This window comes from Pongo abelii, chromosome 11 (assembly GCF_028885655.2).
Source record: "Pongo abelii isolate AG06213 chromosome 11, NHGRI_mPonAbe1-v2.0_pri, whole genome shotgun sequence".
NCBI classification, from domain to species: domain Eukaryota; kingdom Metazoa; phylum Chordata; class Mammalia; order Primates; family Hominidae; genus Pongo; species Pongo abelii.
The window spans coordinates 107,643,479-107,655,765 of record NC_071996.2 but is presented as its reverse complement, the minus strand read 5'-3'; positions in this window follow the sequence as shown (position 1 = coordinate 107,655,765).

The window sequence follows — 12,287 nt, the reverse complement described above, 5'->3', positions numbered from 1 at the left end:
ATGAGAAGAAACAAAGCTGTATTATAGAAAGATTGGTGAACTGAGAGGAAGACCTGAGTTCTATTTCTGGCTCCATTTTCAAACGAGCAGCTGAATAAATTGCTTGATTCCCTGAAGTTCAGTTTCACGTACTTCAATGCGGTAGGCAGCTATAATCAGCGCCAGCATTTCTCAAATGATCTTGCAATTTCCTCACTCTCTGAAAGCTGGAAGCAAAGCTGAGATTAGGTGGTAGCTTTCTCTGCTTTGCTTTCCCCCAGCCTTTCCAATAGTTTTATATCTACCCAATCTCTTGCATTAAGCCCCTTTCTACTTGAAATGCCTGGCTCTGATTTCTGTTTTTCTGACCTAGCCCTCATTGATACACTATTATTGCTTTTATAGTTCTCATTATTCCAAGAATTATTCCCCATTGGTCTTAGGAACAGGATTTTGTCTTATACACCATATATCCCTTAAACCAAGTATGGTGACTTGTGAAGAGATGGCAATACACCTTTGTGCTACTTCCTCCTTCATTGTCTAGGGCAGGATTCAATTGAAAATCAATCTGGCTGAGCCAGAAAGGCGTTTTCATTCTCAGTACAGGGTTCCAATCAGCTACTATCAGTCACTAGGAGATGACATTAAATATGAAATCTTTTTGTCATTCCTGACCCAGCAGAAAAAAAACAGTTTGTTGAAAGAATAAATTAATGCATGAATATAAAACAACCATTAATTTAACTCTTTGCTCTTTTAAACACAGAACACTCATCTCTTAGCTTACCGCTGATAGCTATGGTTGCTGTTTAGAAGTAAGAAAAAGTAAAAAATAAAGGCATAGAGAATTATGCAGAAAGTTACTTTCTTGTTTTTCTTCAAATACAGGAAAGTAGAGAAGAATTAATGAGATGAGAAATATGAAAGCAGAGTGGTATTTATAATAATGATGTGATTTTATGATATCTTACAAAAGGTATCTCCAGTCCAATCTACATTTACATCCCTCCATTAGTTCATGTCCCAATATACAAGTGCACTACACAATGAAGAAAAGACTTTCCTTTTCCTTTTCTTAAAAACTAGAAATAGGTTCATGTCCCAAATATATAAGTACACTACACAATGAAGAAAAGACTTTCCTTTTCCTTTTCTTAAAAACTAGAAATAGGATGTCGATACATGATTCTTTAGTTGATGGCTTATAAATGAGGCCTATTAATGTAATGGCTTTTAAAATTTTTGTTTTTAATCATAGAATCTTTAAATCAGAAAAGTTCTCAAGGGGTCTGAGGCTCTAGCCCTCTGCCTTAACCTAAACGTTCTCAGACTAATGATCATCATTTCTTCCCCTCAGTGACTTGCTTCAAAGTAGTTAATTTCACTTTTATCTTTTAAAACCCCCCAACTTTGGTCACTGTTTTTCAGTAATTAACAAGTACGTTTTAAATTGGCTTAGTCATGTTCCCTCTCTCAACTGGATTTTTCTTTTCACTGGTTTTTAAAGGATAGCTACCCAATCTTGAATTGAACTTTCCTCGTCAAGCCATCATTTCACCCATATAATTTTTATAGTTAGGCCTCAAATATCTTGGCAAAGATAGTTTATTTTTATGCCATTTAAAAAATTACTTCTGTTAAAAAAAAAAAGAGTTCAAATCTTTGATGCTGTATATTCCAGGTAACAGTAACATCACAGGCTTATGTATTAATATTACCTACTTGTACATTAATACTCGTAGAATGACTATGTTGTTAAAAGTCACTATTATGTGATTTTCATTTTTGGCCATTATTGTAATTACTGGTATTAGAATTTCCCTCCCAATGAAAATAACTAGAAAGCAAGCCACTTTTCCAGCCATTTTTAGACAATAGGCAATACAGTACTATGATCCATAGTAGAAGGCCAAAAACAAGTGGAGCCCTAGACTCACACAGACTTTTTTTTTTTTTTTTTAGATGGAGTCACTCTGTCGCCCATGCTGGAGTGCAGTGGCATGATCTGAGCTCACTAAAACCTCCACCTCCTGGGTGCAAGCAATTCTCCTGCCTCAGCCTCCCCAGTAGCTGGGATTACAGGTGCACGCCACCATGCCCAGCTAATTTTTTAATGTTTAGTAGAAATGGGGTTTCACCACAGTGGCCAGGCTGGTCTCGAACTCCTGGCGTCAGATGATCAGCCTGCCACGGCCTCCCAATGTGCTGGGATTACAGGGGTGAGCCACTGCACCTCACAATGGCTTTCTATCTGAGGGCGTTTTCTGGCATTAAAAAGGTATCTCTAGTCCAACCTACATTTACATTCCTCCATTAGTACATGTCCCAAACATATAAATGTACTACACAATGGGTAGGGCATTTATATTTTTTAAATGGCAGAAAAATTTAAATGTTAAATGCTATAATAAAAATTAACTGTCTTTGCCTAAATATTTGAGGCCTAACTCTAAAAATGTTTGTTGAAAAAATTAATTAATGCATGAATGTTAAACAATCATCAATTTAACTCTTTGCTCTTTTAAACACAGAACACTCATCCCTTAGCTTTCTGCTTTCCTTTCCCAGGGAGGGGAAACCCAAAAGGAATACAGTGGTCCTACTAAGTTTAAAATATGGAGATTGGAATTTGGGCAGGATGAGGTAGCTGGGATTTGTCTTGTAAGAAAAAGTACTGGAGAAGAGAAAGATATGAAGAGAAACAACTCCAATAATGAATTCCAACTCCACTATTGTCTTATTCTCTAAGCCTCTTTGTTCTATGTTTTCAGTGATTGTTCTAAGACCTACAATATGTATCCTTGATTTATTCTTGATGTAGGGCAAAGCAGTATATACAAAGTATAATATGTCATGACCAAAAAGGGCTATTCTCAGGAAGCAAGTTTGGTTTAACATTTAAAAATCTATTAATGCAATTTTCCATTAACATAATAAGGGGGGAACTCATAAGAATCTCTCAACAGAAGCAGAAAAAAACCCATTTTGACAAAATTTAATACCTCTTCTTGATAAAATCTCTCAGTAAATTGGGGATAGAAGATAACTTTTTCAATATGGAAAAGGGCATCTATTAAAAAAAAGGAGCAAATATCACTAGCGATAAAAAAAGTTTTTCCCTTATATGAAGAGGAAGGCAGGATTGTCTATCACCACTTGTATTTAAGATTGTACTGCAAGAGCTAGCCAATACAATACAATAAGAGGAGAAAACTTAATAAAAGCCATACAGAATTGAAAAGCAGTCTGACATATACAGATTTGAAAAAGACTTTTTGATTTGCAGACCATGTATGTAGAAAATTCTAAAGTAGATTAAAAAAAGAAACTAGAACTAATAAGTCAAATTTATCAAGGTAATAGTATACAATATTAAAAATCAAACATATTTTTATATACTAACAATAAGCAACTGAAAAAAATAATTTAAAATGTACCATTAAGCATATCAAAGGACATGAAATACTTAGACATAAATTTAACAAGTTATATGCAAAATCTGTACACTGAAATCCAAACACTGCTAACAGAAATTAAAGAAGACATAAACAGATGAGGAAGTATATCAAAGATCAAATAAGAATTTTCCTCTAAATTGATCTTTACATCTAATGCAACCCCTATAAAAACCCCAGCAGGGTTTTATGTAGAATTGACAAGCTAATTCTAAAATTTATATTGGCAAACAAAAATCTAGAATACCCAAGACAATTCTGCAAAAGAAGAGCACATTTGGATGACTTATACTCTCTGATTTCAAGGCTTATTATAAAGCTAAAGTAATCAAGACATGGTAATAGTTTTGTGAGAATTAACATATAAGTAATTAAAACAGAATGAAGAGTACAGATGTAGACCCACACATGATTTCCAACAAACATGCCCAAGTAATTCAATGAAAAAAGTAGTCGTTTTAACCAATAATTGAATATTGGAAACAGGATGCCGATAAAGGAAACAAATTTTGACCCCTTCCTTGCTTGTACTTTGACCCTTTAGAGTTAATCTGAATGATCACATTTTTAAGAATAAAAGCTAAAAATTATACCATTAGAAAGAATATAGGCAAAAAAATTGTGACCTTAGAATCAGCAGATTCCTTAGACACAAAAAGCACTAACTATAAAAGAAAAATATTAATAAATTGGTCTTAATATTAACATTTTTTCTCTTTATAAGAAAGCTTTCTCAAAACAGAAGGGTAAGCCACAGACTGGTTGCTGATATTCATAATACATATATCTAACAAAGGATTTGTAACCACAATATATAAAGAACACATACAATTCAATCATTAGAAGACAATGCAGTAAAAACTGGGCAAAAGATTTGAACCTATATTCTGTAAAAGAAGACATGTGAATGGAAAATAAGTGTATAAAAAAATCTATTTCATTAGTCATCAGGGAAATGTAAATTAAAAGTATAATGTGATGCTACTTCACACTCATTAAAGCAACTAAAATGGAAAAGACTGACATACTAAATGTTAACAAGAATGTTGATATGGTTTGGCTGTATCCCCACCCAAAACTCATCTTAAATTGTAGCTGCCATAATCCCCATGTGTCATGGGAGGGACCTGGTGGGAGGTAATTGAATCATGGCGGCAGGTTTTTCCCGTGCTGACCATGATCATGAGGTCTCTCCAGCCATGTGGAATTGTGAGTCAATTAAACTTCTTTCTTTTATAAATTACCCAGTCTCAGGTATGTCTTTATTAGCAGCATGAGAACAAACTAACACAGATGTGGAGCAACTGAACTCATAAAATCCTGGTGAGAATGTAGAATGATGTGCAGTCACTTTGGAAAACATCTTGGCAGTTTCTATACATTTACCATACAACCCAGAAATTCTACTTCTAAGATTTGACCTGAGAAAAAATTGTTTTAAATATCCATACAAAGACTTGTAAACGTGTGTTCATAGCAGCTTTAAAAAAATAATTTTCAAAAAAATTATGAGTGTGAGACACAAATCTTGGAGAGTGATGGAAATGCTTTGTCTTTATTGTATTGGGTCACTAAATGTGCATATTTATTTGTTAAAATGCATCAAACGGTATACCTAACATGGGTTGTATGTATGTACATTTTGTTGTATGTAAATTAGAGCTCACTAAAGTTGAAATACCTAAAAAATAAAATATCCTTATCCTGTTACTCTCTCAAACTCACTCCTTTTCTGTTTTGATTTGTGTATGAAGTCAATTATTTTATATATAGTTAATATATCTGTGCTATGAAAAATCTTATATACATTATATATACATTATACATAGGTATACATTAATAGGGATATATCTCTCTAGGAGAACTTTAAATCATTATTTACATTACTGCTATATTGTATTTTTCTGAAAGGAAAATTCTGTATTGATCTTACCATATACTATTGAATACCCTTTACCAAAATTAATAAGGATAATTTAGGACATGTCTGACCAGTCAGTGAGCAAAGTCTTTTCTTTTCCTTAAAGGCATGTGTCCTCAGCAGCCATTTTTAAACTCACATGACACCACCCTCCTAACCATCACTAATCAGTCTGACTTAGGATTGTTTCAATTCATTATGGCCAAAAGGACAGGATCACAGAATAGAACCATGACCACTAAGGAGTCCTACCCCTATAAGTTGGGGAAGTTCCCTTAAAGGAGATATATGACTTCTTTGACTTTTGATATATGACTTTTCTAGAATTGTACATGTATCTGGGAAGAAACACCCACAATTTCTGCTGTTTTACCCTTTGATTGCTCAGAGCACACATAATTTTGTCAACACACATAATTCTAAAGAAACTCCTCTAGGCAGTCATAAACACTTTCCAACAAGAAGTAACCCAAGGTCACACCAAGAGCAATATGTAGGTACAGGATGTCAATGGACCACTCCCTTCACAGACCATGATCTCCCTCAGATTTGCATTTCTTCTGTACTTTTGTTGTGGTTCCTTCCTCACTCTTTTCTTCAACCAGTGAATGAATCAAATAATTATACCAACATACTTGATATACAGTAGTATGAAGAAAAGGAAGAAAAAAGATACAAAGAACAGTGATAGTTCCTAATCCAAAGGGAAAAGAGAAAAGGGAAAATGATGAAATTATTAAGCCTTTGAACACTCTAGCAGCAAGGGCAGAGAAACGGAAGCTATAGTTCTTAATGCTGTTGGTGCAACTTATGACCTTCCTTCTTTATTATCTACTCCATCATCATCTTACCTTTACTCAAAACCTTATCTTGCCTAGTTTCTTTGCTTGGTATAGTTCTGAGCCCTGAGAGAACCTCTTTGTAGGTTATACCAGTTTTCCATTAACTTTTACCCTTGGCTATAATGATGTAAGACACCCCCAAAATTCCTTGAATTCTATCCACATTGTACAATAGAAATACTTTCTTTCCTGAGAGTCAGCACCAACAATTTTAACAGTGTATATCCCACAGTCAAAGTAGGTTTTTAATTACGAAAGTACTACTGTGTCCACTGTAGAAAAAAATCCAGTGTAGAAATGTATAAAAAGAAATCCTTACAGATGTAAATAAAAAGCAAATAGAATGCAGCAAAATTTATTTTCTTATCCCTTCCCTTTCTTCCTCCCAGAATTAGCCACTATTAACAGCTTAAGTGATTTCTTGAAATTCTTTTTAACACATATACATGTATGTATTTTGTGCCCCTTGATGTATGATGCCATGTCAAAGGCTCAGGGCTGGTTGCTATTGCTGCCTTTGGTATATGTTTACAAGTACTAAAATGTCCAAAGAGTAAACAGTAGGAAGTAAATATGCACAAGCAAGGCACTTGGTTAATTTGGTTAATCAACTCTATCATAAGTAGCCTGGCCTTGGCCACTCAGCATGCTGTAAGCTCCCGGCAGGGAAGAAGGAGTGAGCCAGCAATAGGGGAAATTAACTGATCATCACGTCCCATTGAGTCTGATTGATGTTGTTGTCTACATCTGAGGGGTCTGATTGGAGGGAATGGGGTGAGGAGGAGTTGCAGGTGCTTTAGGACAGCAGCAGTTTTTGGCTTTAGTTTATGGAGATTCAGCAAGGAGGATACAAGGAATGTCAAAAACATTAAACAGATGTGGAGGAAGAGTTTCAGTCTATTTGGCCCAGATTCAGAGTCTGACACTTGGCACAGGCTCTCAGTTGGTTCATTCTTATTGGTGGCTAGGTGACCCTGGAAACAGCAGCTACAAAGTAACATCAGTATAATGGAATCTATAGATTTTTCACTACAGAGATTTAGATTTTAGTTCTCATTAAAGATTGTAAAATAAATTTTTTATTTTACAATAGGTTTCTGAATAGATCTAAATTCACAGAAAAGTTTTGAATATGAGAGTCGCCATATACCTCTCACCCACTCACCCCTACTGGCATCTTACTTTAGTATGGTGTATTTGTGATGATTAATATTGATATGTTATTAACTCGAGCCCATACTTTATTTATTCAGATTTCTTCAGTTTTTACCTGGTGTTCTCTTATGGTTCTAGGACCCCAAGCAGGATACTACATTAAAGTTTGTCATCATGTCTCCCTAGGATCCTGGTGGCTATGACAGTTTCTCAGACTTCCCTTGTTTTTGTTGACCTTGATAATTTAAAGGAGCACTGATCAGCTATTTTGTAAATGTCCCTCACATAGAATTATCTGATGTTTTTCTCATGATCACATTGGGGTTTGGGTTTTAGGGAGGAAGACCACAGAGATAAGGTGCCATTCTCATCGCATCATATCAAGGACACATTCTATCAGCATAACTTATCACTGCTGATGTTAGCCTGTGTTTGTCAGATTCCTCCACTGCAAAGTTCCTCTCTTCTCCACCCCATCCATAATGTACACTTTGTGGGAAAGTCACTATGCACAACCCACTCTTAAGAAATGGGATTTATACTCACCTGCTTGAAGGCAGAATATGTACAGAAATTATTTGGAATGCTGTTTTGGGAGATTTGTCTCTTTTCTTGTTGATTATAAACAATGCTACTTTATTTATTTTGTTCCTCTGAAATTGTTCTGGCTGTGGCCACTGAAAGTTCTTTCAATCAGCCCTTCCTTTTCTCTGACATACCACTGTTATTGTGGCAGTTTTCGGTTTTTTGTTTTGTTTTGCTTTGTTTTGTTTGTTTTACTTCTCTAGTTTCTGGCACTACAAGATACTCCAGACCCATCTTGTATATTTCCTTCCTCAGGCTTACAATAGTCATTTCTCCCAGGAGTCCTGGTTCCTTTTATTGAAGAATGGAATTATAAACTAAATCTGGGTTAGGTATGCTTGTTGCTACTGGGATGTCTTTCTTTCTAGTCCCTCTCAACTAACAAAGCAAGGAAATAGATGTGTACATACTAACATATATATACAAATATCTATAAATATTTCTCTCTTTGTCTCTCATGTCAGCATGAGTTCATACTGATGTCTCCAACTCTAATCCATTTCCACATGGCTCATTCTAGCCTTCTCCCCTTGCTCATCTGGAAACCACCACGCCTGCAGTGAGAAATCCAGCTCCCACCATCTGCCAGCCATTTACTGTTATTATTCAATTCTAATATACATGTATGTTGTTATGTTGTTCCACACTTCTATGTGGAACAACTTTATCAATTAGAGTATAGTGGTTTTGTGCACTTTCATTTGCCTTACAGACCCCACTCATTTCCAGAGTTACTTGGGTCAGTATCTTTCCCCCTACCCTCTTCCATGGGGTTGTTTGACACATTGGTAATACTGTTACATGCTTTTGAGATGCAGTTAGATTCTTTTGTCATTCCATCCTAGGATGCCCCATCTGCCTAATGATTTGTGTTGTTGTTAAATCCATATACATTAAGGTTCACTCTTTTTGTTATAAAGTTCTACAGGTATTGAACAAATGCATCATGCCATGGAACCACCCTTACAGTATTGTTACCTACTGGCAGTGTATCTGTATGGGTCTGCAGCAAACTCAATTCTTGCCTCCTCAGAAAAAAGAATTCAACCAAGGGGACATAAGGCAGAGAGAGAGACAAGGGTAAGTTTTAGAGCAGGAGTGAAAGTTTATTAAAAAGCTTTAGAACAGGAATGAAAGGAAGTAAAGTACACTTGGAAGAGGGCCAAGCAGGTGACTTGAGAGATCAAATGCCCTGTTTAACTTTTGACTTGGGGTTTGATACGTTGGCATGCCTCTGGGGTCTTGCATCTCTTACTTCCCTGATTCTTCCCTTGGGGTGGGCTGTCCACATGCACAGTGGTCTGCTAGTGCTTGGGAGGGGAGGCTGTACAGTGTGTTTACTGGACTTGTACACATGCTCACTTGAGGCATTTTTCCTTACTAGCTGAATCTTCCTAGAAGGTCATATACCAGTTAAACTCTGCCATTCTGCCTCTTAATGTGCATGCTTGAGCCCACTCACCCAGCTCCTGAGATCTTATTAAGAAGCTGCTGATCACCAGTTTCAGGTTTCCTCTACTGGGAGACTGCCTTGCCCTGGCGCCAGCTCTGACCAATTATTATTTTAGAGAGACAGTTAATAACCACCTGACCATCACCTGACAGTCACCTGACACTCCTGGTTGGGGGTGGGAAGGAGGAGCCCTCTCCTGCACTGCTCTTGCCTGACTAGCTACCTACTGTAACAGTATCATTCAGAATAGTTTTGCCATCCTAAAAAATCTCCTGTGCTTTACCTATCCAGCCCTTCCCCACTGGCTCCCTGCAACACTGACAACCACTGATCTGCTTACCATATCTATAGTTTTACCTTTTCCAACATGTCATGTAAATTGAATCGTATAATACATAGCCTTTTTCAGGTTGGCTTCTTTCATTTAGAACTTGCATTTAAAATTCATCCATATTTTGAATGACTTGCTAGCTCATTCCTTTTCATTACTCAATAATATTTAGCTGTATGGGTGTTCCACAGTTTGTTTATCAACGGACCTATTGAAGGACATCTTGGTTATTCTAGTTTGTGGCAATTATGAATAAAGCTGTCATAAACGTTTGCGTGCAGGTTTTTATATGGACATATGTTTTCAAATCAGTTGGTAAATATCTGGGAGCACAATTGCTGTTTAGTATGGTAATACTCTATTTAGCGTTGTAAGAAACAATCAAACTATCTTCCCAAAGTGGCTGTAAATTTTGCATTTCCACCAGCAATGGATGAGAGTTCTTGTTGCTCTGCATCCTCACCAGCAGTTGGAATTGTTAGTTTGTTTGGATTTTAGTCATTTAGCCATAGGTATGTACTGCTGTTGCTTTCTTGTTTTAATTTGCATTTCCCTAATGATAAACGATGTTGAGCATCTTTTTTATATGCTTATTGGCCATCTGTATATCTTCTGTAGTGGAGTATCTGTTTCAGATCTTTTGCGCTTTTGTTAAGTGGGTTGTTTGCTTTCTTAATGTTGAGTTTTAAGAGGTTTTCATGTATTTTAGATACAAGTCCTTTATCAGACATATGTTTTACAAAATATTTTTCTCCCAGTCTGTAGCTTTTTTTTGTTTCATTCTGTTCACATTGCTTTCACAGAGCAGAATTTTAAAATTTTCACAAAATCCAAAATGAAGAAGAAAGGAGAAGAATGTCACTGTAGCTCTAGGGGTAGAATTGGAATCCAGGATTTTTTCTTCGGAAGAAGAAACATAAGAGGCATGGGCAGATTTTATTATATACTGAAATCACCATCACCCTCAGCATCAGCCTAAACTTTCCTCTTGAAATGACATTCTTCTCATAGTCACATCTGTTGTAGGGCATTTGTGATATGTACTATTCATTGTTAATTTCTAATTTTTTTAAAAGATGCAGTGTTAATTCTCTCCTTGATTCAATAAATGAGAGCAGGAACTATATGCTTTTGCCTTTTTGTAATTGTATTGATGCATGATCTTTTTATTTTTTTAGTAGGTGTTTTATTAGTATTGAAAATAAAGGTGTATTTTATGATTATGTGTATAAACTGATTTATATTTTTTATTAGCCTGTCAAAAAGAGAAAGAGGTATGTTAAAATGTCCCATTGATATTGTACTTCTGTCCATTTCTCCTAATTTATAGCAGATTTCACTTTTTGTATTTTGATATAATGTCATCTGATGAATAAAATTTCATGACAGTTTTATATTCATTGTGAAATATCCTTTCTGACAGGACATCTTTATCTCATTTAATATTTCTACTTTAATTTCTATCATATTTGTTGTTAGTAATGGAATTCTTTCTTATTGTATTTGCCTGATATGTTTGCCTATGTTTTAATTTTTTAATATATTTTTTATTTAGTAATTTCATAGTAGGTGGGTCTTTGGAAAATGTCACATAGGTGGATTTCCCTTCTCTCATACAATCTAAAGATATTCTCTTTTAATGAAGGGGATTCCCCCAATTGCATTTATAGACTTCATGAACATATCTGATCATACTTCACCACCTTTTTAAAAATTTCTCCTTATGTTTCCTTCCTCCCTACCTCCCCCTCCCTCCCTCCCTCCCTTCCTTTTTTCCTTCCTTCCTTTTTAATGCCTTTTATTATATGACTATATGATTTTTACTTTTACCTTCTCCGATATTTTTGAAGGAATCTATCATTATTTTAAACCTTTTTTTTTTTTGAGACAGAGTCTCACTCTGTCGCCCAGGCTGGAGTGCAGTGACGCCATCTCTGCTCACTGCAAGCTCCGCCTCCTGGGTTCATGCCATTCTCCTGCCTCAGCCTCCCGAGTAGCTGAGACTACATGCGCCCGCCACCACGCCCGGCTAATTTTTTGTAGTTTTAGTAGAGACGGGGGTTTCACCACGTTAGCCAGGATGGTCTCGATCTCCTGACCTCGTGATCCACCCGCCTCGGCCTCCCAAAGTGCTGGGATTACAGGCGTGAGCCACTGCGCCTGGCCTATTTTAAATCTATTAATTGTTACTTTAGTTTAGAAATCTTCTCCAACCCAGAGATGGCCAGTGTGTGATGTCATTCTCTCCTTTTCCAGTGAAGACCGTATAAATGAATCAGAGCAGTTTCCCATTGAGCCTGATATGACCCCAGCGAAGCCCTAGGGCAGTCATTGCCAATTAAGGGTTGGAACACAAGCTGAAATCTACTTCCCATTCTTACTTTTTTCTATTTATTGAGTTAAGCCAGTTGATCCCAAATGTTGCTGCACATTGGAAGTGGCAGAGGAGCTTTCGGGCACCCCATACCAATTAAATGAAACCATCTGAGGGTGAAAGCCAGGCATCAGTGGTTCATAAAGATCCCCAGCTGATTCCAATGCACAACAACATTTGACAACTATT